General features: G+C 46.4%; 1 long non-coding RNA gene across 1 annotated transcript in view; it reads right to left on the bottom strand.

Moving 5' to 3' along the window:
• LOC141253017 (uncharacterized) overlaps nucleotides 1–16,956 on the bottom strand; it is a 37,418-nt gene extending 20,462 nt beyond the window's left edge. Inside the window, exons 1-2 of the long non-coding RNA XR_012314197.1 lie at nucleotides 16,151–16,956; nucleotides 14,192–14,286 (exon numbers count right to left, since the gene is read on the bottom strand). This is a non-coding gene — a long non-coding RNA (uncharacterized lncRNA). The remainder of the gene's footprint in view (nucleotides 1–14,191; nucleotides 14,287–16,150) is intronic.
• Nucleotides 16,957–16,959: the final 3 nt, after the last annotated feature.

Here is a 16,959-nt window from a genome sequence, read left to right as displayed (position 1 = left end):
CCCGTGGGTGCATTTATCCATTGTCGTCGACCGAAACCCGGGCCATGTCGGAGTACATTGAGGAGAATCTGGCCAGGGGATTCATCCGGAAATCTACTTCTCCGGCTGGAGCTGGATTCTTCTTCGTCAAGAAGAAAGATGGTTCATTAACGCCCCTGTATTGATTATAGAGGACTCAACCAAATCACGGTCAAAAACAAATACCCCCTGCCGCTCATCTCCGAGTTGTTTGACCGTCTTAGGGGAGCTAGGATCTTTACCAAGCTAGATCTACGTGGGGCGTATAACCTGGTCCGGAGCCGTCAAGGAGACGAGTGGAAGACGGCATTCAATACCCGAGATGGTCACTATGAATACCGTGTGATGCCCTTCGGTCTTTGCAATGCTCCCGCCGTCTTCCAAGAAATAGTCAACGACATCTTCTGTGACCTTCTATATTCTTGCGTGGTGGTGTACCTGGACGACATCTTGGTCTTCTCTCCGGATCTTCCCACACACCGGAGGGATGTTCTTCAGGTCCTGCTTAAGCTCAGGCAGAATCACCTCTATGCAAAATTTGAGAAGTGCCTCTTCGAGCAGACCTCTCTTCCATTCCTGGGCATGTTATCTCCTAGACAGGTCTACGAATGGATCCCGAGAAGCTCTCTGCTGTCCTAAAGTGGCCCCGTCCGGAGGGGTTGAAGGTGATTCAGCGATTCCTGGGCTTCACCAACTACTATCGCCTCTTCATCTCGCACTTCTCTTCCCGGACTGCTCCCATTTCTGTGCTCACCCGTAAGGGAGCAAATCCCAAGGAATGTCCGCCCGAAGCTGAGGAGGCCTTCCTTTCCTTAAAGCAAGCCTTCTCCTCTGCCCCTGTGCTGCACCGTCCAGACTGCAACAAACAGTTCTTCCTGGAGGTTGATGCTTCCTCCTCTGGATCCGGAGCGGTGCTCACCCAAAGATCTTCATCTGGGAGAATGGTAACCTGTGGCTTCTTCTCCAAACTCTTCTCCTCATCTGAGCGCAACTACTCCATTGGAGACCGAGAACTGTTAGCCGTTAAATTGGCGCTGGAGGAGTGGCGTTACCTGCTTGAAGGGGCTCTATACCCGGTGATCATCTATACGGATCACAAAAACCTGGCATATCTCCAGAATGCCCAAAGACTCAATCCGCGTCAGGCCTGGTGGTCTTTGTTCTTCGTCCGCTTCGACTTTATCCTACATTTCCGCCCGGCGGACAAGAATGTCAAAGCCGACGCCTTGTCCCGATCCTTCCTGTCCTCCGATCAAGAGGAGGAGCCTATGCACATCATCGACCCCTCCAAAGTGATGAATGTGGCCCCCTTGGATCTGACTCGTCTTCCACCCAGTAAGACGTTTGTAGGGGTACCAGATCGTGAGAAGGTTCTTCACTGGGGTCATTCATCTAAACTAGCTGGCCATGCTGCCCAAAAGAAGACCTTCCTGCTCATTACCCGGCATTACTGGTGGCCTACACTGCGCAAGGATGTGGTAGACTTCGTCTCGGCCTGTTCGTCCTGTGCACGCAACAAAGTTCCCAGACATCTTCCAGCCCGTCGCCTCCTGCCTCTTCCCGCACCTGCAGCCCCGTGGCAGCACATTGCCATGAACTTTATCACTGATCTCCCTTTTTCTGCTGGTTGTTCTGTCATTTGGGTGTTCGCCGACCGCTTTTCTAAAATGGCCCACTTCATTCCTCTGCCTGGTCTCCCGTCTGCATCGGAGCTGGCCAAGGATTTCTTCCGTCATATCTTCCGTCTCCATGGCCTACCCCTCCACATTGTGTCAGATCGAGGGGTTCAGTTCACCTCACGCTTCTGGAGAGCTACCTGTAAGCTACTGGATGTCACCCTGGATTTCTCCTCCGCCTACCATCCACAGTCCAATGGCCAAGTGGAGCGTATCAACCAAATCCTTACCAGCTACCTCCGGCACTTTGTTAACGCTCACCATACCGATTGGGTGGAGCTCCTACCATGGGCCGAGTTCTCCTACAACAACCATGAGAGCGAATCTACTTCTAAATCCCCGTTCTTCGTGGTCTATGGTCAACTTCCCCGGATTCCGTTTCCCATATATGCCTCGGTGGACAACCCTGCCGCGGAGGCTCTTGTCAGCGAATTCTCCACCATTTGGAAAAATACTAGGTCCGCACTTCTTCAGTCCTCCGAGCGGATGAAGAAACATGCTGACAAAAGACGTCTGGATCCGCCTCAATTCCGCCCGGGAGATAAAGTCTGGCTCTCTTCCAAACATGTCCGACTCAAAATACCCTCCTATAAGTTGGGTCCTCGGTTCATCGGTCCATTTGAAGTTCTCAAACAAATCAACCCAGTGGCCTACAAGTTAAAACTCCCGGCCACCTTACGGATTCCCAACTCCTTCCATGTATCTCTCCTCAAACCAGTTGTGTTCAACTCTTTTTCCAACAATCCAGGTACTCCCCCTGCTCCGGTTGCCGCTGAGGACGTTTTTGAGGTAGAGAACATTCTGGCCAGTAATAGGGTAAGAGGAAAGACCCTTTTTCTAGTGGATTGGAAGAGGTTTGGCCCAGAGGACAGAACTTGGGAACCCAGGGAGAACATTCATGCCCCGCTTCTTCTTGAAAAATTCCTTTCTGGCCTAAAAAAGAGGGGGCGTAAAGGGGGGGTACTGTAGCATTGGCGTCTCTGCCCCCTGCCAGGCAGAGACGCCGTCCCACTCACCTCCTCGCTCCCCGCGCTGCGTTCTCCAGCGCTCCTCTTCCTGCTGCCGGCGCGTGCAGCTCCCCGGGCACTGTGCTTAGGGTGCGCGCTCCCTCTCTTAAAGGGGCTGCGCGCGCCGTCCTAAGGAGTTCCCGGCCAATACCCGAGGGCCCTCCCATATATAAGGCACCTCCTCCAAAATGGAGGTGCCCGAGCAAAAGTTGTTGCACAGTGTTTCTTACCTCTGCTTCAGCCCTCAGGTCCCGCTGCTAGCCTGACTACCAGTCCTGCTCGCCAGCCTGTTACCTGCCGTGCCTGCCAGCCCGCTCACCTGGGAGCACTTGCCCGCTACCTGCCTGTTACCGGCCGTACCTGCCGGCCCGCTCACCTGGGAGCACTTGCCTGTTACCTGCCTGTTACCCGCTTGTTACCTGCCGTGCCTACCCGGAGGCTCCTGCCGTCACTTGCCGTGACCACCTGCCAGCCTACCTAGAGACTCCTGCCGTCACTTGCCGTGTCTACCTGATAGCCTACCTGGAGGCTTCTGCTCGCCAGCCTGCCTGCTGTGCCCATCTGCAATTTCGGTCAGTCCCTGCCATCTGTACCGTGGGAATCACCTGCTCCCTTACAAGGTCGTCCCCAGAGTAGCACCTGGTCCCTATGCTCGGTCCCTCCCTGGTCACAGAGTCGTTAGCCGTCGTACGACCAGGGTCAGTCCAAGTTGATACTTAGTTACGCCCCTCTGGGTCCCTCCTTGCACCGCAGCACAGAGGTTCCATCACCCGGATCCGTAACACTAATGCTCCTACATTTTTTCAAAATTTCATCAATGACATTCTGAGACCCTTGATCGGTAGGAGTGTTATTGTTTATCTGGATGATATTTTGATTTATTCATCGGATCTTGAGTCTCATTGGCAGAGTGTCCGCGAAGTTCTTCAGATACTGAGAGATAATACACTCTTTGCTAAATTGGAGAAGTGTCAGTTTGCTGTCCAGAAAATTTGTTTTTTGGGTCACTTTATCTCTTGTGATGGTTTTGAGATGGACCCGGTGAAAGTTCAGGCTGTGCTGGAGTGGCCGAGGCCTGAAGGTTTGAAGTCGGTACAGAGGTTTTTGGGGTTTGACAATTATTACAGGAAATTCATTAAGAATTTCTCTGTCATTGCTAAACCCATTACTGATCTTACCAAGAAGGGTGCTAATACAGTCCAATGGTCCACTGAGGCTATTGAAGCTTTTGAGTATCTTAAGGAGAGGTTCAGCTCTGCTCCTGTTCTTATCCAGACAGATGAGACCAAGCCATTTTTGGTTGAGGTGAATGCCTCATTTATAGGCGTAGGGGCAGTTCTGTCCCAGGAGGGAGAGGATGGGGTGCATCCCTGTGCTTTCTTTTCAAAAAAATTTTCTGAGACAGAGCTCAACTATCATGTTGGGAATCGTGAGTTGTTGGCTATTAAACTCACATTCAAGCATTGGCAACATTTTTTGGAGGGGGCTCGACATCCTATACAGGTTTTCACTGATCATAAGAATTTAATTTATCTGGACGCAGCTAAAAGTTTGAATGCCCATCAGGCTAGGTGGGCACTGTTTTTTGCCCGGTTCAATTTTTCTGTAACCTTTGTCCCGGGGACAAAGAATGTTAAGGCTGATGCTTTGTCTCGTAGTTTCTCTCCAGCGGTGAATGCTGAGAGGGAGGAGTGTATTTTGCAGAGAGAGGTGGTGGTGGCCGCATTGGATTCTGAGTTGGAGAATAGCATCCTAGGAGCTCAGAGTGCGGCACCAACTAACACTCCGTGTGGTATATTGTTTGTGCCTAGAGCCTTGAGGAGAACGTTGTTTGTTGAATGTCATGAGTCTCGGTTGGCGGGTCACCCAGGGATTTCGGAAACTAGGAAGTCTATCTATCGGTCGAAGTTTCTGGTGGCCAGGGTGGCAAAGGGAGGTTATCAAGTGGGTGCATCAGTGTTCTGTGTGCACTAGGTCGAATACCTCTCACGCTCCAGGGTTGCTGTGCCCCTTGGAAGTTCCTAGTTCGCCATGGACACACCTTGCCATGGATTTTATAACCGATCTGCCTCTATCGGAGGGTTTTTCTGTCATCTGGGTTGTTGTGGACCGGTTTAGTAAAATGTGTCATCTGGTTCCATTCAACAAGTTACCTTGCGCCAAGACTCTTGCTAAGGCTTTTGTGAAGGAGATTGTCAGGCTCCATGGTGTTCCCACGGACATTGTTTCCGATAGAGGACCACAATTTGTGGCTCGCTTTTGGCGTGCTTTTTGTGACAGATTGAAAATTAAATTGTCATTCTCGGAGGGGCATCATCCAGAGTCCAATGGACAGACTGAAAGGAAGAACCAGGATGTCGAGCAGTTTTTGAGATGTTTCGTGGCAATCAGGAAATGTGGTCAGAATTTCTACCACTTGCGGAGTTTGCCCTTAATAATCATACTTCTTCCTCGGCTGGGTGTTCTCCTTTTTTTTTTGTTGTACTAGCAGGCATCCATCTTTTGGTCCATTTTCCAAAGTTGGGGCTACTGTACCGGAGGAGGACAATTTTTCTGGTGATTTGGAGAGGGTTTGGACCAGTGTACGCCTGAATCTTAAAGAGGCTAAAGGAGATCAAAAAGGTATTTTGACAAAAAAAGAAAGGAGTCCTTGTTTGCTGTTGGGGACATGGTTTGGTTGTCCTCTAGGAATCTTCGCTTGAAAATTCCGTCGAAAAAACTGGGGCCTAAACTTGTGGGTCCTTTCAAAGTGCTTCAGATTGTCACCTCGGCAGCAGTGAGGTTGGGCATTCCCTCGTCCTGGATGATTAATTCTGTGTTTCATGTGTCGTTAATTAAGAAGGCGGACACGCCTGATAAGCAGGCGAAGCCTACTGTTCCTCCTGTTGATGAGGACAGTGAATTTGAGATTTCTCGCATTCTGGATTCCAGGTGGCATAGAGGGAGATTACAGTATCTTGTGTCCTGGAGAGGTTTCGGCCTCGAGGATAATTCCTGGGTGAAGGCCGAGGACGTCTCGACCTCAAGGCTAATTAAGGCTTTTCACAGGAGATTTCCTGGTAAGGCTCGGCCTAGAGAATCCAGAGGATCTCGTAAAAGGGGAGGTACTTTAGAATCTATGTTGTTTTTCTATTGGCCATCTTGTTGTGGTTTGCTGGCTTCTAGTCTTTTCCTCTGGTGCTGGGTGCCTGGGTCACGTGATCTCTTCACTCTTTATTACTCAGTACCTGTCTCCTATTCCCCGCTGGACACCAGTGTTGTTTCGCTTGTTCTCTGGCTAGTTGCCTTGTTAGTTCTTTGTGCTTAGGACAATTGATATCCTGGGACTTCTTGTTCCATCAGTTTTGTTTCCTTTTATCTTCGTTTCTGCAACTTACTTTTCTTTTAGGAGGTCTCCTGTTTTTGATCCCAGTCCTTAGATCTTTTAGGGACACCCTCTCCCTTTCCTTCAGGTCTTCATTTGAGTTCAGTGCAGGAGTGTCGGTGGGGCTATTCACAAGGAATAGGGCACCCACCCCAGTGTAGAGTTACGCTGAGTCTCAGTGCAGGGACAGCTTTTCCCTCTTATTCCTTAGTTCTAAGTTGCAGAACATAACAGTCAGTATTTTCTCGCACAACACTGGTGCAGTAAGTGAGGTCACTGGAGCTTATCAACTGATCATCAGCTCAGCGCTATACACTGACAGGAGTGATTACACTCCATGTCAGTGTAAAGAGTGCTGTCCTCTAGAACAGTCACACCAGTGATTGCTAATGTGAGTGTTCTAGAAGTGACTCAGATCTTTGTGGGAAACTCTGCATTATATCATGACGTCAGACAGGTGAGGGGTGTTTTTTTTTATTTTTGTTTTTTACAGGTTACAACAGCTTCAGCGGATTAGGCGCTAGGTGAGTATACGGTGTTTTTTACTTTTAAATAAATGATTAAAACCGTGTGGAATTTTATTTAAAATAAAAGACTTTATTCTTGCTTTGCCTTTGTTTCCAAACCTTTACTACGGGGTTAGTAATGGGAGCATCTTATAGACGCCCTTTATTACTAACACAGGCTTCATGTCAGCTGCCAATACAAGACTGATATAAACTTCAAACCTATTATCTCACTTGCCACCGCACCACAGCAAATGGAAAGAGCGGAGGCTAAGCGCCAGATTTGACGCATCTTATGGATGCGCCATTTCTGGGGCGGCTGACAGCTGATACTATTAGCCTCGGAGGGGGCCAGGATCCATGGCCCCTTCACTGGCTATTAATACCAGCCCACAGCTGTCTGCCTAGCCTTTGCTGGTTTGATTTTATAGGGGGACCCTACGTCAATTTTTTAAGGGGTCCCCCTGTAATCTAGTTAGTAAAGGCCAAGCAACCAGCAGTGGGCTGTTATTAATAGCCAGGGAACATATTTGGCTTTCCCTCTGCTGGTTATGAAAATGACGTGGGAGCCCACACGATTTTTTAATTTTAGGCTATGTGCCCAAGATCCGGACGTAGCAGAGGTTTGGATGCCGCATATTTTTGGTGCATCCAAAACGCTGCTTTCTATTGAACGCAGGTAAATCCACGTGCGTTCACTGAACCATGCGGATTTACTGCATTAAAAACATTCTAGTGGTCAAATTTCTGTTGCGGAGACTAGCGACTCAGCAAGACAAATTGACATGCTGCAGTCCTGAAAGATGCACCACATGTCAGTGTCCGTGGGTGATCCGCAGCCTCAGATGCACACATAGTGGACATGGGATTTCTAGAAATACCATCCACTATGCTGTAACATCTGGCCGTTGCAGGTTTGACGCTGCAGAAATATGCAGCGTCAAACCCGTAGCATTGCCTGATCATGGGCACGTACCCAAATTCATCTGCAGCATGTCAATTTCTGTAGCGGAGACACCAGTCTTCCGCTGCAGATTTTAATAGACTGAAATGTCATTACATGCGGTGGATCCGTATGTACTGACAAAACAAGTCCAGTATTAGGAGTAATGGGATTAGGGTTAATGGTATTAGGTGTCGCTGACACTTAACCCTAGCTTTAGTAATGAAGAGGTGTCAGCCAGACACCCACATTACTAAAGCTGTAAGTAAAGAGTTAAATAAACACACACACTGGGAATAAAACACTTTATTTGATATACAACAGACACATTCTTTAATAATTTAAATTAACCAATATACTCACCTTAGGTCCGATGGTAATCCATGGGTTAAAGCAATGTCCCACGTTTCTTTTTTCAAATATATTTATTTAGCTCCAAAAAGCATTCATTGCTGTACAAAAACGCATCAAAATAGCAGCAAAACACGCGTTTTTGTCGCAGCGTTTTTGCTGCCAAGACATGCAGAAACCTTGCAGAAACTTCTGCAATCAAATACTGAAAATGCGCACACAGCCTCAAAGGTGAGAAAAGGTCAGATTCTAGAGATGTTTTTAGGAAGCAAGTGACACAAGCGAGTAAGTGATTGGATATAGGGAATAAACGAAATTTCTGTGTCAAATATGTCCCCCAAGACAGAGAGCTTGCTGCTTGGGAGTTATGGTTAAACCCTCCAAGGTAATTTCAATGTCAGGTAGAGATAGGTTAGTAGATGGAGGAAACACAAGAAGTTCAGTTTTGGAGAGATTCAGAATACACCCAGAATAAAGTCCTTTATTTGAAATAATGATACAGACTCCTTTATTGAAATAAACACCCCCCTCTTTTACCCATTTACTTGGGAAAAAGGAAAAATAATATAACCATATTCCTCACCTGTCCAACGACAATATCATCCATATGTCCCATGACTTAAATCCATCTCTGCTACATCTGGATACACACCTGAATGATGGCATGATGCAACCGTTCAGCTATAAATCCAGGAGACACTAAGCTGCACGTAATAGAAGGCTCTCATGCTTTCACTGACGTGAACAAGGTGAGCGGAGTTCAGAACCAATGAACTCCGTTCACCTCAGTGACATCAGCGTGGGCGCCATGAGAAAGTTCAGTGTCTCCTGGATTTATAGCTGAACGTTCGCATCATGCCACCATTCAGCTATATATCCAGATGTAGCAGAGATGGATTTACATTGTGGGACATATGGATCATCTTCTTGTCGGACAGGTGAGGAATATGGTTGTTTATTATTTTTCCCAAGTAAATGGATAAAAGAGGGGGGTGGTTTATTTCAATAAAGGAGTCTGTGTCATTATTTCAAATAAAGGACTTTATTGTGGGTGTTTGTTATTTACAATATGACTATGGGATTAGTAATAGGGCGTCTTATAGACGCCTCTCGATTACCAATCCCTGGGCTGGATGTCAGCTGCCAATACAAAGCTGACATCAATCCCAATACTATTACCTCATTTGTCAATGCAACAGGGCAAGTGGGAAGTGCAGCTGAGAGCTGATGTTCTTAGACTGGGAGGGGACAAATATCCATGGCCCCCTCCTAGGCTATTAATATCAGTCCGCAGCTGTCTGCCTAGCCTTTTTTTTGGGGGTGGGGGTTCCCCATTTTAATAATCAGTAAAAGCTAAGTATACAGCTGTGAGATGATATTAATAGCCTGGGAAGATCCATGGGTATTATCCCCTTCCCAGACTATAAACATCAGCCCCCAACTGTTGTCTTTCCCTCAGCTGATTATTAAAATTTTCGGTAGATCCCATGCCATTTTTTTTATTTACTCATTAAATACATGTATAGTAAGCTACACATGCAAAGCAATGATTATATATATCACTCACATATTTCTATCTAGGTATTGAAGAATATTTCCTTGGAAAACTATGTGTAAGGCTGCGTGCCCACTATGCATTTTTCAAGCGTTTTTGCTGCGGAATTTCCGCAGCGAAAACGCTTAAAAAACGCTTGGTAATACGTGCCCCATGGTCCCCAATGATAATCCGCATGTGCTATGCACATGCTGCGGAAATTTACACTGCGGATTCTCATTGTGGAAAAATATGAAGCATGTCCATTTATTTTGCGGACACGCAGCGTAATTGCCGCCATTGACTTGCATTGAAACGCTTGATATCCGCATAACTACATGTGCACACGCCAATATGAAGCGATTCAATGTGCGGATGATACCCAGGCCTGGAGAAGAGGAGACTCTCATCCAGACCTGGGTACCATAGAAACTGTAAAAAAAAATAATTTAAAATAAAAAATAAAGATTATACTTGCTTTACGATGGCCCCCGGTCTCCATAGCGATGTGTGCGGTGTGTTGGGTGTCTCGCGGTGGTGTGAGGACCTGACATGACGTCATTGAGCCATGAGACAGGTCATGCGACCGCTGACGACAGCGGTCGCGTGACCTGTCACATGACTCAATGACGTCATCACAGGTCCTTCACACCACCGCGAGACACCGGGGAGACCGGACGGAGCGAAAAAGGAGACCGGGGGCCATCGGAAGGTAAGTATAATCTTTATTTTTCACCATTATTATACTTTTTTTTAAACTATTACTTGGTCACACTATATATGCCGGTTGCATGGATTTATATCGTGTGACCAAGTTGTCAAGCACTTTTCCAAGTGATGCTAAAATTGCTTGGAAAAGCGCTTGATAACCCGCATGCAGAAATGCATGTGAAGAACACTTGACAAACGCTTCTACCTGGCGGGAAAAACGCATGTAAAATCCGCATGCATTTTTCCTGCCAGGGAGAAGCGGAAAAAATATGCAGCATTTCGGCATTGTGGGCACATAGCCTCAATGACATAGAGAATATGTAAAAGCTCATGTTAAAATCACATTGCATACGGATTGCATTCGCATGTCATTCAGATGCTAGGTAAGAAAAATCACATTGTACTCGCATGACACTCATCTGACTTTTCAGGTACAACATTGGACCGATTTTATTAACGCTGATGGGTATGAGCCCTCAAATGGAGGGAGGACATGATGTTAGAGACAGCGGACAAACAATCCCAGTTATTTTGTGTTAAGGTGGGGGTGATGTCAGGGGAAGAAGTGTATAATTGGGTGTCATCAACATAGAGATGATACTGGAACCCAAATCTACTGATGGTTTGTCCAATAGGGGCTGTGTGAAGAGAGAAGAGGAGGGGGCCTAGGACTGAGCCCTGCGGAACCCTGATAGTAAGGGGACGAGGAGAGGAAGAGGAGCCGGCAAGCGATACAGTAAAGGAGAGGTCTGAGAGGTAGGAGGAGAACCGGGAGAGAGTAGTGTCCTTGAGGCCTATAGAGCGGAGCATAGGGAGGAGGAGCTGGTGATCCACAGTGTCAAATGCTGCAGAGAGATCCAGGAGAATCAGCAGAGAGCAGTATGTTCAGCTGAACTTATTTTCGGTTCATGTGTGGAGGACAGACAACACACAGACCCGTTAGGCTATGAGCTAATTCACATGGGCAATCTGAGATCTGATTTATGGGCCATGATAGTGCATTTAAATAGCAGCAGCTCTTGTGATTGTCCGCTAGGCAAACCCCTCGAGTTGTATATAGAGCCAGTCTGACCGGCCCGAGTTTTACTATGGCTGACTGGCCGTGACTTGGATCCAAATTGGACATTCCCCCTTTTTGTTAATGGTCCATGTGGTTCGCAAAAAACTTGGACATGTGAAGTTCCCCATAGACAATGATGGACACGTATTCTGGCCTTAAAAAGCATTGATAGAACACATACAGTACAGACCAAAAGTTTGGACACACCTTCTCATTTAAAGATTTTTCTGTATTTTCATGACTATGAAAATTGTACATTCACACTGAAGACATCAAAACTATGAATTAACACATGTGGAATTATATACTTAACAACAAAGTGTGAAACAACTGAAAATATGTCTTATATTCTAGGTTCTTCAAGATAGCCACCTTTTGCTTTGATGACTGCTTTGCACACTCTTGGCATTCTCTTGATGAGCTTCAAGAGGTAGTCACCGGAAATGGTCTTCCAACAATCTTGAAGGAGTTCCCAGAGATGCTTAGCACTTGTTGGCCCTTTTGCCTTCACTCTGCGGTCCAGCTCGATTGGGTTCAGGTCTGGTGACTGTAAAGGCCAGGTCATCAGGCGTAGCACCCCATCACTCTCCTTCTTGGTCAAATAGCCCTTACACAGCCTAGAGGTGTGTTTGGGGTCATTGTCCTGTTGAAAAATAAATGATGGTCCAACTAAACGCAAACCGGATGGAATAGCATGCCGCTGCAAGATGCTGTGGTAGCCATGCTGGTTCAGTATGCCTTCAATTTTGAATAAATCCCCAACAATGTCACCAGCAAAGCACCCCCACACCATCACACCTCCTCCTCCATGCTTCACGGTGGGAACCAGGCATGTAGAGTCCATCCGTTCACCTTTTCTGCGTCACACAAAGACATGGTGGTTGGAACCAAAGATCTCAAATTTGGACTCATCAGACCAAAGCACAGATTTCCACTGGTCTAATGTACATTCCTTGTGTTCTTTAGCCCAAAAAAGTCTCTTCTGCTTGTTGCCTGTCCTTAGCAGTGGTTTCCTAGCAGCTATGTTACCATGAAGGCCTGCTGCACAAAGTCTCCTCTTAACAGTTGTTGTAGAGATGTGTCTGCTGCTAGAACTCTGTGTGGCATTGACCTGGTCTCTAATCTGAGCTGCTGTTAACCTGCGATTTCTGAGGCTGGTGACTCGGATAAACTTATCCTTAGAAGCAGAGGTGACTCTTGGTCTTCCTTTCCTGGGGCGGTCCTCATGTGAGCCAGTTTCTTTGTAGCGCTTGATGGTTTTTGCAACTGCACTTGGGGACACATTCAAAGTTTGCCCAATTTTTCGGACTGACTGACCTTCATTTCTTAAAGTAATGATGGCCACTCGTTTTTCTTTACTTAGCTGCTTTTTTCTTGCCATAATACAGATTCTAACAGTCTATTCAGTAGGACTATCAGCTGTGAATCCACCTGACTTCTGCACAACCAAACTGATGGTCCCAACCCCATTTATAAGGCAAGAAATCCCACTTATTAAACCTGACAGGGCAGACCTGGGAAGTGAAAACCATTTCCAGTGACTACCTCTTGAAGCTCATCAAGAGAATGCCAAGAGTGTGCAAAGCAGTCATCAAAGCAAAAGGTGGCTACTTTGAAGAACCTAGAATATAAGACATATTTTCAGTTGTTTCACACTTTTTTGTTAAGTATATAATTCCACATGTGTTAATTCATAGTTTTGATGCTTTCAGTGTGAATGTACAATTTTCATAGTCATGAAAATACAGAAAAATCTTTAAATGAGAAGGCGTGTCCAAACTTTTGGTCTGTACTGTACGTGAAAAACGGCCATCTGAATGAGACCTAAAAACAAGGGAACCAGTGATGCTAATGGTCCAGAAATTCATGGGAAATCGGTAAAAATAGGGCACTTTTTATCCCTGTCTGTAAAAAGATATTTGATGTGACCATGACTTTTTTTTTAAGTTGTAGAAATTTGTACAGATTTTTATGACTGTGATTCTTATAATTTTACAGTTCAGTGACAGTCGCTAATGGCTTTGTATCCAAATGATGGGCTGTAAGGATATATCACTTGATTTATTATATTCTTCTCACTTATATAGGGCTATTAACTCCACAGTGCTTTACAGACATCATCACTGTCCCCATTGGGGCTCACAATCTACATTCCCTATTTCTTTGGTGTGTGGAAGGAAACCCACACAATCACAGGGAGAACATACAGACTCCTTACAGATGTAGTCCTTGGTGGGATTTGGACCCAGGACCCCAGCGCTGCAAGCAGGGACGGACTGGGACTGAAATTCAGCCCTGGCATATAAAAACACACAGGCCCATGCTGTCCAAGCCCCCGATGGAGATATCTATTACTTATATTACCCTCCCTGAAGGAAATCAAGATTTTCAGTATGTCTACTAATACCGCTATATAAAATTGAATAATAATAACAATATTGCAATAGAACAGACAAATACCAACAAGCCATAACAAAATATTACCCGTATATACAGTACTGATAATACTACTATACTGATTGTTAAAAGGGTTGTCCAGGCTTGGTGTTAAAGTCTATGTGACTTCAGACTTCTGAATCCTCACAGCACGCACTGTCAGGATTCTCCGGTGCCAGCGTTGGGAGAGGCCGTCATGTGACCACAAGTGTGGGATTTCCACACCTCCGGCCACATTCCAACTAAGCGTACTCTGCTTTGCTAAATTCACTTGTATTGAGAGAGGCCGTGCACGTCTATTCAGCACGTGATCGCATGAATTCAAATCATACTTGTGGTCACATGACCGGCCGCTCCCGACACCGGAGAATCCCCACAGCATGTGATGCACACACTATGAGGATTCAGAAATCTGTAGTCATACAGAGTCACTGCAGACTTTAACATTAAACCGGGACAACCCCTTTAATTAAAACCATTGCACTGGGACTGATATCACGGCCATACAGTGGCCATATAATGGTAATATCAGGTCTACACCAGTGCTCTGCAGACCATATATGTGTGTACTGTGCAGATTCTCACCAGTGCTGTTCTCGCTGGTTGTTGTAATTCGTTTTCCCTCTTCTTTTTAATTCGACCTAGACCGCCATGACCTCTTCTTCCGACCATAATTCGTCCTTGTAAAATATAACAGAGGCATCTTTACTTTACTGCTTTTCCAAGACCCTCCTCTCATTCTACCACCTCTACACAAACCACAACTTGTGCTGCCTTATAATAATTCCCCTGTGACCCCTTATAATAGTGACCATGCACCTAGTTATAATAATACAAACAGCCCCTGTGCTTTCTTATAATAATAATAATAATCCCTCCTTGCTTCCCCATAATGACAACGACCCCCAATTGGGCCTCCCAAGGGGAGTACATAGAAGTAACAGGTCCCATAGAAAAAGTCATATCACGTCAAAGAATGGCATATCTCCCAACTTTCTAAGAAACAGAGGATATGTATTGAAGCACTTACATTTATTTTCCCTCTGAAGCCCCTAAGTGGTCTCACCCACTATGATACCCCTTTCATGACCCTCATAGAGTATTATGCCCCACATGGTATTATGACTCCACAAACCCTATACAAAGCATGATGCAGCACAGCACCGACATATTAAGATGGTCACCACAGCCCCCCCCATACATTATGGTATTCAGCACAGCCCCTAATATACAGTATGAGGTGCACAACAGACCCCTATATAAAGCATGATGCCCCTCATAACCACACCATTAAATTTGATGTCCCCCTTAATCACCCCATACAGTATGAAGGTCACCACAGCCCACGATAGTATAATGTGCCCCATAGACCTCCACACAGTATAATGTCCACCACAGCACCCACACAAGATGAAGATCCCCCACAGACCCCTATATAGTATGATAGTTGCCCCAAACAGCCCCCCATATACTATGATGGTCCCCCACAAACAGCCCTGATATAGTATGATGGTCCCCCACAAACAGCCCCCATATAGTATGATGGTCCCCCACAAACAGCCTCCTTATAGTATGATGGTCCCCCACAAACAGTCCTCTATATAGAATGATGGTCCTCCACAAACAGCCCCCATATAGCAGGATGGTCCCTCACAAACAGCCCCCATGTAGCATGATGGTCCCCCACAAACAGCCCCTATATAGCAGGATGATCCCCAACAAACAGCCCCCATAAAGCATGATGGTCCCCCACAAACAGCCCCCATATAGCAGGATGATCCCCCACAAACAGCGCCATATAGTATTATGGTCCCCCACAAACAACCCCCATATAGTATTATGGTCCCCCACAAACAGCCCCCATTTAGCAGGATGATCCCCCACAAACAGCTCCCCATATAGCAGGATGATCCCCCACAAACAGCCCCCATAGAGCATGATGATCCCCCACAAACAGCCCCCATATAGCAGGATGATCATCCACAAACAGCCCCATATAGTATTATGGTCCCCCACAAACAGCCCCCATATAGTATTATGGTCCCCCACAAACAGCCCCCATATAGCAGGATGATCCCCCACAAAAAGCCCCTATAAAGCAGGATGATCCCCCACAAACAGCTCCCTATATAGCAGGATGATCCCCCACAAACAGCCCCCATAAAGCATGATGGTTCCCCACAAACAGCCCCCATATAGCAGGATGATCCCCCACAAAGAGCCCCATATAGTATTATGGTCCCCCACAAACAGCCCCGTATAGCAGGATGATCCCCCACAACGAGCCCCCATATAGCATGATGGATCCTCACAAACAGCCCCCATGTAGTATGATGGTTCCACACAAACAGCCCCCATGTAGTATGATGGTCTCCCACAAACAGCCCCCATATAGCAGAATCATCCCCCACAAACAGCCCCCATGTAGTATGATGGTCTCCCACAAACAGCCCCTATATTGCAGAATCATCCCCCACAAACAGCCCCTATATAGTATTATGGTTCCCCACAGCACCCAAAAATCAAAAAAATCTTTATACGCACCTAATCCTGTCTCATCCTCCTCAGCGTCCACCACCTCTTCTGTCCCGTCTCTCAGTGGACGCTGGCGATGCGATGCAGTGACATCATCGACTGCCGACGTCACCTGCATGCGACGGCCTCCAGTAAGCCCCGGCTGAAGGGATGCCCGCGGCCTGCCTGCGCAAGTGACCTGCGCTGCGTGTGAAGGGATGCCCGCGGCCTGCCTAATTGACGGAGCCTTCGGCTCTGTGCTCCGTCACAATTGCTAATAGCAGGTAATGCGGCCCATCTGGCACTAGCCAGAACTTCCAGATGGCCAGTCCGGCCCTGACTGCTAGGCTGCAGTGCTAACTACTGAGCCACAGTGCTGCCGAGTTTTAATAATTTATCATGGCTTACCAACAGGGCTGTGGAGTCGTAGACCATTTTGGTGGAGTCAGTATAAAATGGACCAACTCTAACTCATAAACTATATAATAAAATGGGTACAGTAATTCAATGCAGTTTGTGGGGAATATTTTTTCATAAGAATTTGGGAACGTTATGAAATGTCCTATAAATGTCTGTCCTATTCCTGATCTAAGGGTCTAGACTTTTAGCTGAGATGAATCTGTGCTACAGTAAATTTATCACGTAAACATGAGCCATGTATGAGGGAATCGGAGTCGTGGAAATTGAGGAGTCGGAAGTTTGGCTTACCAACACCATAGCACAACAATATCTTCGTAAAAAGAAAATCTGTGTGATTTTTTTTTTTTAGAAGGTGAAAAAAACGTTGGAAACCCTGGATGGAACCATTGGACCTTTCTAAATAAACATATAAATGACAG

The sequence above is a fragment of the Phyllobates terribilis genome, unplaced genomic scaffold (assembly GCF_046119375.1).
Source record: "Phyllobates terribilis strain yellow unplaced genomic scaffold, ASM4611937v1 Scaffold_2__4_contigs__length_985480577, whole genome shotgun sequence".
Classification (NCBI taxonomy): Eukaryota; Metazoa; Chordata; class Amphibia; order Anura; family Dendrobatidae; genus Phyllobates; species Phyllobates terribilis.
Note: the sequence above shows the minus strand (reverse complement) of the source record. Positions and strands in the feature narration are given on the sequence as shown.